The sequence below is a fragment of the Papaver somniferum genome, unplaced genomic scaffold (assembly GCF_003573695.1).
Source record: "Papaver somniferum cultivar HN1 unplaced genomic scaffold, ASM357369v1 unplaced-scaffold_114, whole genome shotgun sequence".
NCBI lineage: Eukaryota > Viridiplantae > Streptophyta > Magnoliopsida > Ranunculales > Papaveraceae > Papaver > Papaver somniferum.
The window spans coordinates 3,930,665-3,944,951 of NW_020620381.1; positions in this window are offsets into that span (position 1 = coordinate 3,930,665).

A 14,287-nucleotide genomic window follows, 5' to 3' on the forward strand; every position below is an offset into this window, starting at 1 on the left:
GTGACGAAGAACGAACTGCTTGTACAAAACTCAAGGCAGAGCCACGAAACGTCTTAAAGAGAGCGACCTGGTCGTGACTCATACGTTCTCTTGTTTTTGTGTTTAACTTTTGTTTTGTAGGTTTGAAATCGGTATTATTCCAACAGTTTATTCCTAAATTAGAATGGATCGCCTACAAAAACAACAACACATAACAACCAACTACTTCCAACTCGTTGTCCTATCGAATAGAGGTAATTTCCCGAATTTGAGTAAGTTTTGGTTTTTTCAATTCTAGAAAATTCGCACATATATAAAATACTAGGTATCATCCCGGTATTTAAGTTGTTTGTATTGTCAGATTTGTATCCTTTAACCGGTATTTAAATAGCCAGGCTATAATATTGTGCTTAGTTAGCCGGTTATATTAACCGGTTCTAGGATCCCAATAATTAGGAACGGCCTACTGCTTAGCTAAGGCTTATGTTTCTGGTGTTTTATTAGTTTGGTCAAATAAGTCGGGGCCTTACAGCCCGGCCATGGATTTATAAAATCTACGGTCCAACGTTGTATTTTCTATTAAAATTGATTGTGATTTGGATGAATCTATAGGCCACAGCAAATAAGTTAGTCGGGACCACAGACCCAGTGTTTTATTCGTTTACCGGCCGTAACTCCTTAAATTATTTTAGAAATTAATACTTGACATCAAGGTTTGTCGTTTTTAATTAATAAATTACGTTAGATTAAAAATATAATAATATTTGGAAACTTAGTCACGACAAACCTAAAGTTAGCCATGTCTAGGATCAATAGCTTCCTGGCACGGTATAATCCGGTCCATAATAATAAAATATGAGCCGTATATATAATAAACGGCCGGATATATATATCATGAACTAATGATCCCTGTCGCAAGATGGCCTAAATCAAGGGTCGTCTTTGTTCCAAGTCAAACGCCCCTACTTCGAATTCGTGTTGCAAAAATGCCTTGCCTGATTGAGCTTGTAGATTAGACGGGCCTGAGGCTCCCGCTGTGGATTGAAAATCTCGGTCAAACGTACTACTTTACATTTATACTTATACTTTTGTTAGTATTAATGGAGTTCAAATATGTTCACACTCCTCTAACCAGTGTATATTTTACATATTCTTCATATTTAGAATTACGTTCCTCGTTACATAACTCCCTAAATTAAATGAAAGGTAGAGATTGAAATGTGAAATGCACACTCGTTAAGAAGTGTGCACGAATTCGCACCCATAATGATGTTGTTTTCATTGTACATCCTAGACAAACTTGTTGGGGCAACACCATCTCCATCAACCGATTTTCCGGCCACACAAATCCAAAACCAAACGAACTCGAAAACATAATATCCGTACTGTTTCTTGACTTTCCATACTCTCGGTACGTCTGTAGATCTCCTCGGTTTATATCAATTTAATCAATGGCAGTAACCAAGATTAATCCACTATTTCTCGGCTGTTAAAACCTTTTCCATTTTTCACTACCTCTGTGCAGACTCAAATCATATGAAAAAACATCTTTGAATTCCTTCTCAAATTTCCCAAAATATCACGATCTTTTCCGTCCATGACCCCAAGATCTTTTCCCTATTGATAGTATCAGTTTGATACTACAATCAAAAACTGACAGCAAACTTATTTCTTCCTCGAGTTCTTGGGCCAAGCCATGTTCTAAACAAAACAATGTACCACCACTCTTACCGTTAACTCCTTGTTTAACTCGGCTTCAAAACCTCCACTAACCCTTGTCCATGAATTCTATTAAGAAGCATATAAATACATTAGGAAAACCAGGGATCAGACAATCGAAAGTGACTCTCACCCAACAATCCAAACATATGGTACCGAAGCCGTTGTATTTATTTGTGTAAAAACCACGAACCTGCTCATAAAATCTGGAGTCATATAATCATGTAGAGATGATTAACGGGTAAATCATATATATATAAATATGGAATTCTAATTTACAACCTACACCACATCACTCAACTACCAGCATCCTTCCAGGCGTCTTTATACGAACGAACCTTTCTTTTGAATATCCTTTTCTGATACACACCTGTCAAAAAGAAAAGCTAAGCTATTCTGTTGCAAACAGTGCGAAGGTCTTCATTTATCCTTTCTCCCTAAATTTATCACTTATCACCTGGTAGTTAGTCTCCCTTTCTATAGCAACTGAATCCATCCTCGATTGTCATTGTTATAGTAATTATATTGCCTACACTTTCCTGAACCTCGTTGAACTACATATCGCTAAAAATAAAAAGCCGCATTATCATATGGTATTTCTTCAATTTCCCTTGCACTGTAATTTTCAGTATTAAGTCGAACACCATATATTGTAGCATCCCTTGGGACCGCCGCACCCTTTCCGGACACGGCCACATAGCATCGATATTGTCCCCACTTGTCCACCTTGAACAAGTGATTTTTGAGTGTTGTATTCTCCTGAACAAAACTTGTCCTTCTGGTAGAAATAGGTGAGACCTATTTATACAAGTCGCAACAAAACGTACCCTAGTCTCGTAAGAAGTGGAAACGGTTGAGTAAATGGAAGGAAGCGGTAACGGGTAATGCCTGGAATTGATGTTTCCATAATGAAGGAAACGTTTCACCATTACTTCTTGTATTCACTAACCGCCTCACTCTTATGACACTTTCTTGTAATGTGCGTAGTGTACGCCGCACACTGAAAACCGCCAGACCAATACCCTGATGAGCATCCCCCAGTTTGTGACATGTTTTGATGTCTCGAGTGTTTTGATGTCTATGGAAAACGATATGGCTACAAAAACATTTGCAAAATTCTCCCAAACTCACAACCTAGTTGATATTAAATCCATATATACCTCATTCTTACGATGTGATGGTCTCTTGAATGTTACTCCTCAAAAGAACAGTACCCTACGCACCCTGCACATAAGATTATATTATAAACCAGAATGCAATTGAAAGAGAATGGAAACTGAACACTGAACGCTAAAGCTCTGTCGGGTGTAGTGTGCAAACTTCTGCAGATACAGCCTTCCACAGCTTATTGATTCGATCTCTAAAACTGGTAACCCTAATAATATAATATCCCTTTTTTCCCCTCAAAATCCCCATATTTCAGATGATGGAGGTTTGAGATCAGATAACGTCTACTTAAATTATGAGAATGTTCCATCAATGATTCAATAGTATGATCAAATTCGCCAAAAAAAAAAAAAAAAAAAAAAAACTAAACCACATATCACAGGATTATTCTATATATCTACGCATTAAAGCGGAACATAAAACTTATCTTAGATCATACCACAAAAATATTGAGATGTCTAAAGAATATTGGCTGCTAACACAGATATCGAACGACCAAACGTTAACGGATGGCCACGGGTTTATACCATTGCCAAGAACATAAGAACCCTGTTATAGAATGTCTGTTAGGTGATGATGACCCACCATCTGAAAATTACTCTTTGTAAGATGCCTAGGACTCCCGACTGTCCCCTTGACTGGCTACGCTCCGTTTGAGTCTCTCTCCCATACAATGGAAGGACCCATGGCCCCATGAGGCCATGAGGCGTTAGGGAAATGAAAATTACAACGTTGTATTTTTGGTTTAATATTTTTCCTTCTCCGAGCGATTCAATTTTTTTTTAGGACATATCTAATATTTCCTCGGTTCCGTTTTAGTTGATGTTACAGGGTTATAGAGTTTTTCACGCAGATTAAAAAATAACAAAAAGAGTATTTTTTTTCAAATTCACCCATATTAATACCTTATTAAAAGTTTAAAACACCTGGTTTTTAGTAAAGAATTAACAAAGATTGAGTATATATCCTCCATGAAATATATTGAAAAATTGAATTAATTACCCTATTTGATGTTTACAATGAGAATTAATATTATGGTGTGATTCCAAAGCAGGTATAAATTAATGAGAATTTAGGAAAAATACTTAAACTCCCATCTATTTTGGAACACAAAAAATCCCTAAAACATCAACTAAATTGGAACGGAGGGAGTACTAAATTTTGCTTGTTGCCTCAACGTTTGCATAAACTGCATTCGAATTTCGAAGGAAATGTTTGTGTAAGTACCCAGATTTTTAATTGTGCTGAGGCATGCCTATCATGATATACCAGGCATATACCCACTGGGCTCCCATAAAACAAAAGACCCGTCACACACATTTCTTTATCATAGACATGTAAGACATCTCTACATGGTGATCTTTAAAGTTGTGCCATTATTGGTAAAAAAAATCCGCGTAAAATACCTGAAGGTTTTCGTTAATTAATTTCATTCAAACATTTTATTTCTTTTTTTTTCAAACCCATATGCTTGACTAAGAAAGATTGATTTGCGTTTGAAGTCTACATTTCTCGCTTTAATCCCTAAGAAGCCAGTGGTTGAAGAGATCAAAGATTTGAGGCCCATCGGCTTAACTAGCACTATTTACAAAGCCATCTCCAAGATTCTTGCCGAGAGACTCAAGGTAATACTTCCTAAACTCGTCTCTATCAGCAATCTGCTTTTGTTAAAGGTAGACAAATCCTAGATAGTATTTTAGTTGTGAATGAATGTTTGGATTCTATACTTAAACTTGGGTCTCCTGGGGTTGTCTGTAAAATAGATTTGGAAAAAGCGTTCGACAATGTCAAATGGTCTTTCCTTATGGAGGTTCTGCAAAAATTGGGTTTTGGTCGTGTTTGGCAACAATGGATTTATGATTGTATGGCGAGAGTCCCCTTTTCTGTTCTCATTAATGGCTCTGCGTTTGGTAAGTTTACTTCGGAGAAACGTTTACGCCAAGGTGATCTCCTTTTCTTTTTCTTTTTGTGTCTGAAGTCTTGACTATAATGTTATACAAAGCTGAAATGGATGGGTTATTAAGGGGTTTTCTTTCTTCTTCGTCTGCTAATGCTATTAAAGTCAGCCATCTCCAATTTGCTAACGACACGCTTGTTTTCCTTGATGATAACATTGATCAAATTAGAAATTTGAAGTACATTCTTCTTTGGTTTCAGTGCATCTCATGCCTCAAGACTAATTTCTCAAAGTGTAATCTGTTTGGTGTTGGTAACGTCCAGGATATTGAAGGACTGGCTGAAATTATGGGTTGTTCTGGTGATAGTTTCCCCACACAATACCTTGGTATGCCTTTGAGAGATAAAGAAAATTCTGCTTCTAAATGGGACATGATCGTGGAGCTTTGTAAAACTAGATTATCCTCGTGGAAACATAAAACTCTCACTAGGGCTGGTAAGCTCACTCTTATAAAAAGCGTCCAAAGTATCCCCATACATTATTTTTCTTTGTTCATGGCTCCGGCCAAAATTATAGCCTCTACTGAAAAAGTTATCAGAAATTTTTTATGGGATGAATCTGTAGACACTGAGAAACACCATTGGGTAGGTTGGAGAAATGTTTGCGAACCCTTGAAGATCGGTGGGCTTGGTATAAGAAGCTTAAATCATTTAAATCGATCTCTTCTTCAAAAATAGTGGTGGAGACTTGATAATGAGCCAAAAGCGCCGTGGTCTAGGGTCGTAAAGGACAAACATGGTTTTTGCTGATTTGGGTTGGAGAACAAACAAGCATGTAGGAAAACAATGTGTTAGTCTATGGAGGAACATTTACTCAACATCCGAGGACTTCTTCAATCTTTGTCAATTTAAGATTGGCAAAGGAGATAGAGTTAGATTATGGGAAGACAAATGGTGTATTCAAGGTCCCATTTCCTCCCTTTGTCCTAATCTCTTCAATTTATCCAGTTCCAAAAATATTTCTATTCTTCGTGCTCATCATACTAATGAAGATGGTTTTAACTGGGATCTTGGTCTTAATCACAGAAGAAGGTTGTATGATGTGGAGATTTCTGAACTTACTATTTTGATCCCTCTATTGGAGTCGATTGTTCTTATTCCTGATCAAGAAGATCAACTTATCTGGCTTGGCGAGAAAAATGGAATTTTCTCTGTTAAGGAGGCATATGATAAGCTTTCACAAGGTACAGACAGTATTATTCCTTTCCCTAATTATAAAGTTTGGTCTAGAGCATGGCTACATCGTGTTGGCTTTTTCTTTATGGCAAGTATGTTTGAACATACTCCCTACCATGAGTAATCTCCACAATAGACATAGTGCTCTCAATTCCCCCAATCTATGTTATCTCTGTGGTACCGTGGAAAAAACTGAAGTTCACCTTCTCCTTCAATGTCCTGTAGCTTCTTGGGTGTGGAATTATTTCATACGTCTGGCAAATGGTTCTTTGCTTTAAAATGTGAAGGATGTTATTGTTGGATAGAAAAACTCTCCCCTCTCTGCACACCCTCTCCTCCATTCATTTTCTCTATTCTTCTCAAAAGCTCTCAAAAGCCAAAATCAAAAACTTTTTATTCTTCATTGATTCTCAAGATGGCAGCAAGACCAAGAGTGACAAGTTCGGGCAGATTTAACCCTGATTCTGAAACAGGGTAAGTTATTGATGTTCCTTTTAATGGAGATGTGGTGAACCAATCTCTCCAAACACTAAATCCCTATGTGGTGAACCAATCTGTTCAAACACCTGCAAATCCTCTAAAAATGACTCCTACAAGGTAAGAATCGAAAAACCCACTAGTAATTTTACCATTAGATTGAAAAAATAGGTTCCATTGATGATTTTAGGGTTGTTGAAAATTCATTTCTGAAAGGTTTACGGCTGGGATATTATATCGTCCTGGTCGTAATTGCAACCTAACGGTTGGGACATAACGAACTCCCAGCCGTTAACATCTTAAACGGTTAGGAAATTTTGATATCCCAACCCTTATACGTTTACACGGATAGGACTTTTCCAGCCGTAAAAAGCCCTGTGTTAGCTGATTTTTTTTGTAGTTGAGCGTTTTCGGCTGGAAATTTCCTGACCGTTATCTATGTTTCCTAGCCGATTTAGAATTTACGGTTAGATAGGGTCACACTTCCCAGCCGTAATCGTGTAAACGGATAGGTCGTGTACATTGTTTATAGCCGACACTTTATTTACGGTTAAGATGTCTAGAACATCCCAGCCAATATTGTTTACCACGGATGGGTTTTTGTTAGTTCCTTACCGTAATTGTATAACTCTGATTTGTTTTTCCCATTTTTAGGAACCCTGAAAAGGAAAAAGAAGCCAAGAGCTTCTAATGTGTGACATCGCTACGATGATAGTTAAGCTAGCTAAGTGGATAGCCAGGGGACTGCAACGTAACATTGAGGGGGTCTTATATTTGGATTGCGACCAATAAAAAACACTTCTTCTCAGGTTTCAGGAGTTACATAATCCAATGAGGGATGATCTATATACTGACGACGAGGATGATTGGATGAGTGGTTCCCAAACTCCCCAAAGTTCTTCTTCATCATCTTCTGATGATGTTCCCAAGAATCTTGGTCGTGGTGAATAAGTGGTTTATGTACTTGTTTAAGACTTTGTTTTGTTATGTTCATCTTCTTAGCTTTTATCATTCAAGAAATTGTTTTAGTATATTTTCGTGGATTTAGCTTGTTTTTAGTAATTGGATATTAATGTACCTTGAATGAGTGGATACTAGTGTTTTAATTATCTAGCAGAGAACACAATTTAGTAACAATCCAGAGTAAAAAACGGCTGGGATAACCAACCGTGAATTGATGTTACGGCTAGAATTACTAGTTGTCTATTGGTTTACGTCCAAAAATATCAGCCGTAAACCTGACAACTCCCAGAAATATCCCACCCGTAATTCTGCGAAAAATTAATTTACCAGTTCATTGGGTATTACGGGTTGAATTCCCAGCCGTAATTGTGTGAATTGGTAACCACGGTTGGGTTTTCAGGCCGTTACTTTTTAAACGATGAGGTTTCTCAGCCGTTGTTGAGTTCATGGTCGGGTATTCCCAGTCGTTTCACTTAAACGTCTAGGTCGTGTTAGCATAAAACCTGGCTGTAATGATTGATTCAAAATTAGTTTTTTTATAAATATGATAGATAAAAGTTCTTCAAAAAACAAAGGTTCACATCACATTCAAAATACAAAGGTTCACACCACATTCAAAATACAAAAGTTCACATGTTCACCACCCTTCAAAATAACATTGTTATCACATTATCACTAACCTTGACACCACATTTACTCATAGTCATCATCATCGCAAGTCTCGTAGTCATCTTCATCGAAAGTCATTAGTATACAAGGCGCATCCCTCGAAAACTGCAATGCTTTCCACAATTCAAATCTTTCTTCGAACCTAGCACACCAACCCAATGACATTTCATTGTCACCACCATCTCCCCTCCTTAAGGGAGGTAATGGGTATTTTTCTTTCAATTGGAGGCCGATAAAATGGCTCATGTTCACAAACCCCATGGTGACTATCTTTGTTGATTCATCTTCGGTATAATACGTCGTGTTGGTGCGTATGTAGCACTATCAGCATAGGAGATGGAATGAGTAACGCAATGGAATGCGTTGGCGAGTAGATAGCCACATATTGGCATTCTCATCCAATATTCACTTGTCAATATAGCATTTCCCCTTAAATGTCGTTCAAATGCTTCGAACCTCTCATTTAGCACCGCCTCCGTTTCATCTCTTTCGAATCTCATCATTGGCTTGTAAAACTCGGGGAAACCACGTAATTCAAGCAAACATTTTTCCCTTACATAAGTAATTTGGTCTACTTTACAATATCTTGCATCCTCCTCAAAGGGTCCAAGTTGATCTACGAACACATGGTAACCACAATTTCCGTCGCCCGCAACATCGGCGGTGGACTTGATGTATTCATGAATAAAATATGGTAAATAGTGCATTTAATTTTTGTATATTGTGTACGTAGGTTGGGTATAATTACCTTCATCATATATAGGGGGTGATATCCCTGATCTTACGTCTATATAAACCGTCTCTTTCTCACCACGGACGACTACTTGTGGGGTGGTTTGCGATGGTTCGACCAATGGTGCTTTTCCTTTGACATTATTACATCGGCTTCTCACTGATTGCTTCATACTAGTTGCACTACCAACTTTCCTTTGAACGCTACTACCTTCTTTTTTTGTTGAACCTTGTTGGGATGGAACGACCGGTTCTTTAATCTTGACTCCATTATTAACCTTTCTTTTTGAACCTTCTTGGGATGCAACAACCACCTTCTTCTTGGGGCATTTTTCCTTACTTCACTAGTTCGGCTTGGTCCGTCGTTTTCCATTTCCTATCCCTTTGTTGAACCTTCTTGGGATGGAACGACCGGTTCTCTAATCTTGACTCCACTATTAACCTTTCTTTTTGAACCTTATTGGGATGGAAAACCCACCTTCTTCATGGGTCCTTTTACCTTTATTTCACTAGCTCGGCTCGGTCCACCTTTTTCCATTTCACTTCTCTTACGTTTGTTTTTAGTCGTATCTTTCGACTCCTTGTACAACTCGTTCAACTTTTCAAAACCCGAAAGATATTTATACATGGAAGGAGTCAATTGTGGACCCTCTTGAAACTTTATCTTAGCTTCTGCCCTTTTAACTTTCCTCGATTTTTTGTCCGAAGGCCTACCCTTTCCCTTCACCTTGGTAGGTTCAAAAATATCATCTCTACTGAATGGACGATTTAATTTCCGCAATTCATGCAACCAAAGTTGCCTTTGCACCGGTAATAAAGAAGCATACTTCTCAAAAAGTTCCTTGTGTGCGTCCGTGTCGCAAAACACGTCCCCAAAACCTTGATTGGGTAATTGATCGCTGAATGTCAGTTGTTTCCAAAATGGATCTATATCTTCGATAGGAATCATCCTTGTGGGGTAATTGGATACCATATGGTTACATGGGAGGCCCAAAGCCGTCATGATCGGAGAATTGCGTCAAATTCCCGGTGGAATATTATTATTCTCCCAATCCTCCACTTGCTCCATAATTTTTAGGATTGCCCATTGGGAAACGCATAAATGTAATCCCCAGAGCCAAGGGTTCTCCCGGTTATCGACAAGCGTTCTAGATCGACTCTTTTCAAAATCCTCTTTAATTCTATTAAGATCACGCTTGAAATATTCAACCATGGCTTCAAAAACAACAAAAAATCCACCATCACAACCATTTAACTTACTTTTGAACCCATAGTGAGCCGACTCCACCGTGCTTGTGGCTTGATTGTCATAATGTCTATAACGGTTTACCCATGCACTCACAAACTTCTTTTTGTGGGGATCCAACAACTCCTTCAAATATTCTATAACATCAGGGTAATTATCCCATTTTTTCAGTACAAAACGCTCCCTTGCGAAAAAAAACATCTTCCGTGAGCGACCATATTAATTGTTCCCAATCACCTTGAAATTCCGCCCATTTCACCTCTGTTATCTTGTCATCGATGTTAAACTTAGATTTCTCTTCTTTATGTTGCTCCTTTGGTAGTTTTTTAATCTTCTCCATTTCGTTCTTCTTCGTTGGCCAAATAACCCTCTTGCAATTAGTTTGCACGTTGTTCCGTAGATGAAACGTGCAAAGATTGAGACATGCGCCGGGAAAAACACGTAGTATGGCCCACATCAACGATTTATCCTTATCCGTAATCAACACCCTAGGAGTATAACTTTCTTGATACAATAACTTGACTTTTTTCAATTCCCACAAATAACTTTCCTTCGACTCATCTTTCAAGAAACAAAACGCAATGGTAAATGTCGACTTGGTAGATGTTTGCCCAACAAAGTTCAATATCGGCATGTTGTACTTGTTCGTTTTGTATGTGCAATCCATAAAAATAATTTGATGGAAGGATCTTGTTAACTCTACACACTCCCGATTCGCGATGAAAATATATTCCACTTCATCTTCGTAATTCGTGTCGTAGGCGGTAGAGTACTTTGCTTCCTCAAACAAAAACAATAATTGTTGCATAAGAATCCTATCTTGCCATGACTCATTTCTAAATTTTTCTCTTTCGTTATAGATAGTTGCCAATAAGGATGAGTTTGAGGGGTTTAACACTTTCACGCCACTAAGAATATCAATAGGTCTTGTGCGTCTTTTACTCAACACGCGTACTAACTCTTTTTTTAAAGGGTTGAGCCTTTCCGAATAAGGATGGTTGATCAAACTCTTCGGAATAGGATGAGTATGATAAACCGAGACTACTTTTTCCATATACCACACTTTCTTATCCTCGTTAAATTTAAATTTAAGTTTAAACGGGCATCCACAATTCTTCGTATTATAACGTCCCTTCTTCCTCGTTGTTTTTGGTTTATACTCGCTACCCTTTTTTCAATGGCTCTCATACATTCCACTACACTTGCAAACCATTTGAAAGCTGGTGGGTGTAATTTGTTTATTCTGGACTATGATGCACATCTTTTTCAGCCCTTGTTCTTGAGCCCACTTCTTTGCATCTTTCTTACGTTACCACTCATAGTTGTTTTCATAATGAGCACTTGTGTCCTCGGAAACTTGCACCGGTTGTGGTTGTTATTTTATAACATCCTCTTGGTCTTCCATAACCACCTCTTGTTCTTCCACCGAAATGTACAGTACAACCTAACAAAATTAAATATGTCACGTCATTTGTTAAAAAATACACAGAAATGGCTGGGTCAAAATGAAATACCCATCCACATTCAATAAACGTCTATGTCTAAAAGGAAAGGTTATAGCCGTAATACCATTTACGTCTTGGTCGAAATTAAGTACCCTGCCGACAATCATATAACGGCTAGGTAGAAAGGTATTTCATAGACTTACCAATATTTACGTCTTGGTCAGCTAGGGATATTTCAGCTGTTAAAATTTAAACGGCTAGGTCGACCGCCAATGGTCCCAACCGCAAACATTTTATGTATAGGAATTCTTGGCCGTTGGTTTCCCTGTTTTTTGGATGACTCGAATTCGGCTTAGAAAACGAGCTTTAAAATGATACACGGTTGGGTATCCCAGCCGGCGCCGTCAGCATTGAATGACATTTAATACTTTTATCCAGGAAACCTAACCGCCGACGACAGTATTAAGTGCTTCCCATGCACGTAGAAAAAACCTGGCCGTAATTGACCATTTACGGTTAGGAACTAATCATCGTTCCATCCGTAAGGTTTTATAACGGCTGGAAATTCATGAACTGCGAGCCGTATAACATAATAACGTTCAGGAGTTCATGTTTTCCCAGCCGTGATCGTACCTGGCGGTTGGATAAAAGGGTTTTCGGAAGGAAAAAAAACTAAACGTTTTACCACTCTGACTGAAATTGGAGCTAGAATAGAGGTATACCTGGTATTCTTGAGCATTTGGTCCTTCGAAATCAGAGTAAGGTTCACATGTGTTATTTTGAGTTTAAGAAAAAAATTCATGATTTTGTGAAAAATCAGAAAAGGATTGATCGTTGTTGATGGGTATTAGTATGTTATCCTATTTTGAAGATGAAGGGTATCCTACATCAAAAACTTTGCTTGAATCACTCATTTCCAAAAAAATTCCAACTTTTTTTTTGTCTTCTTCTTCTCTTCCCTCTGATTTTTTATGTTTTGATTTCATCTATATCACATAACTTAAAGAGATGGTTTAGTCTTAATTAATCTGCTAATCACTGATTACTTATGTTAATCAAGTTTATAAGCAAATTCATTTGGGGTAATATTAGTCTTTATAAATAAATATCACGAGGGGTGTCTCAATTTATATGTGGTGATCCAGGAAAGCCCCCAAAAGACCAAAATTTTCTAAGCCCCAATAATAGAGTTTAAAATTAATTATGGACATGAAAATGAGAATATTATTTATTTTGGGTCTACGTCTAAGTTTTTCATTCTATTTTTTCCTTGTACATTTTGAAGCAAAGACTTCCAAGCCTACTGCCAAGCCTACTGCATCCGATCTGACTCTATCTAAGATATGTGGAGGAAAGGATGAAAAACAAAACTACGCAACCTGCGGGAAGTGACAAAAACATACTTTTGAGGTTGTATGATCCTGACCTGATGATTAAACGCTTGAAGGTCCGGGCGGTAGAAATGAGAAAGACAGGCCCAAAAAAGTCCAAAAAAGTCCTACAGATTGAAATGTGCCTTTGTAACGTGGCTTTCCCTTTAATGGTCGGCTATTCAATGGTCAAAAAAAATCCCATCAATCATTGATGTATAACACGATTTTTATTTTATCTTTTTGACGATAGGCTTGGTGTTTGGCCCCAAGCTGACTTGCGACACCGGATTTGCTGTCTTGAGACAGCCCAGTACATAATGTGAATTATATCGAGCAACATGTATCAATGACACCCGCATTAGACTCCATCTTTAGGGAGAGGGATTACATATGAAAGTTTCATCAACTCCATCTTTACGAAGGCGAATAATTGTTTTGTTCTTTGTGATGTTTAGAGAAATAATTCGTTTAGAGAAACTTGGTGTATCCCCGATAGAAAAATGCCGGTTCCGCCACTGTTTGGAGAATGCGGATATGGTCAAACTATTGCGGAGTGGAAGTCAGAATGAGTTTCCACTTGCTGTCGTCTCCTTCAACCTTCTGGATGAAAAACATCAAAGCTCTATTACTTCGAAATATATACCTATCTAAGATATGGGGAGGAGATGTGTCCGGAAAGCAGGAATCTAGTCAAATTAACACCAAGCCTGGACGAAAGCATTCTTTTGAGAGGTATGATAGTGATGATAAAAATCAGTGGGGTTTGGGCGGTAGAAATTAGAAAGACGGACCTAAAAGAACAAAAAAGCCATAGAAATTAAAATGTGCCTTTTACATGGTGGTGGTCCTTTTAATGTCTGTTATAGTTCAGTCACATTAGTTGTTTTTGTGCGTTTCTTATCTTCTTCTTCTTCATCTTCTTTTATTGACTCCAATATTGTCTTGTGTCCTAGACCTTCACGGAGAGCTTAATTGATATAATGTGCAAAAAATCATATTTGTAAACCGTGATTCCGCATGTTAGGTCACTGCTCTGATACTGTTCAAGTTCAACCGTTGATAGGACATTATTTGTCATCAGTATAAAAACTGCTGCCAACTTGTGCATATTTTGACTATGATTTTTGTACTAGGATTGAAAATACACTAGAGTTTGAAGAACAGTAGATTGCATTTTAATCATTTTTCACTGTACCATTGACATTACATGGAGTCTTTATGTAAGAACATGGAATTTCGTTTCTTTTCAAACTTGCAGAATAATTAAGATACCCAAGTCCTCTGGGTGTCCACCAAACTAATAAAGCGGCTTGAAAGCGTTAGCTTGAAAAATCTCCACAGCATATCATACTCTGACACCATGGAAAATGGAAGGGTGAAAAATA